At 60.0% G+C, this 1,046-nt stretch overlaps 1 protein-coding gene across 1 annotated transcript in view; it reads left to right on the plus strand.

Moving 5' to 3' along the window:
* Positions 1 to 1,046, plus strand: part of VOLCADRAFT_118635 (uncharacterized protein) — a gene marked incomplete at both ends in the record, with an annotated part of 13,157 nt that overhangs the window by 1,104 nt on the left and 11,007 nt on the right. The gene's annotated exons all lie outside the window — the stretch shown is intronic.

Raw genomic sequence — 1,046 nt, forward strand, 5'->3', positions numbered from 1 at the left:
CTCCTACACTGCTGAGGCCAGCGTCAGCAGCGAGCTCTCACCCTCGGGAATCGTCACAACAAGCCCTGGTAAGGACTCCTCGGGCCACAGGGTGGTTTCGGAGCTGCCACTTGAGAACTCCAGGGCATTAGCATGGCAGCTTCTGGGTACGCGGGATCCATATCCTCCTCGGGACGCGGCGTTACACACGCCAGGGCTTCTACTCCAAAGGCCTTTAAGGCCTGGCACTTAAGGCGTCGCGTCCAAGGAGAACATGAAATCCGCGCGCGAGCAAGAGGGGGGATATGAGTTGGGCGAGCTGGATGAGTGAAGGATGCATCTGGGTTGGCTCTCGTCAAGGCTGCGCTAGGTGATCGTCCCAAATGGGTGGCGATACCGGGGGAGGCTTTTGGGATCTCCGACGCTTGTGGCCTGTAGGTCACAGCAAAGCTCTACCCCTTGCCGTCTTATGCGCCGGCTTTTGCTTTTTCGATTATCTCTGGTTGGATTAGGAACACGGGGCCGGCTATTTCGCTGACGTGGTTTTCTTCTTTGCTTGTCCCTCTCTTACGAATCGCGCATCTTGGGGAAACCCCTGCGGTTCTGCTGTCTGTCCTTACTCGAATGCCCTGCTCGCTGCTGGTGGCGCTACCGGAGACGGCCGTAAGTCTATGGTGGTTCCCTCGCTTGCAGGCATGCCTCATGGTGTGCAGCTGCCCTACACAATTTCTGAGGCGCTGCCTCCCATCTCACCACCGGCGCCACAGCAGCAGCAGCTGCCTTTCGCCGCTCACCACACAATGTCGCCCCCGCAGCAGCAGTACCAGCCCCAACCTCAACACCAGCCCCAATATCAACACCAGTACCAACTCCAGCAGCATCAACATCCACTCCAGCCTCAACACCAGCAGCTCACAACTTTGCAAGCTAGCACTTTGCCGCCGCCGCAGCAGCCCCAACAGCCACAAGCGTGGCATACCTCCCTAGGGCCGATTCTGACGACTCAGGAGCCTATGGCCAGGGCGCAGGTAGCGGCGATGGCGGCTGGCGGCCCCGGGCCCGGCCCC

Source organism: Volvox carteri, assembly GCF_000143455.1.
Source record: "Volvox carteri f. nagariensis unplaced genomic scaffold VOLCAscaffold_40, whole genome shotgun sequence".
Classification (NCBI taxonomy): Eukaryota; Viridiplantae; Chlorophyta; class Chlorophyceae; order Chlamydomonadales; family Volvocaceae; genus Volvox; species Volvox carteri.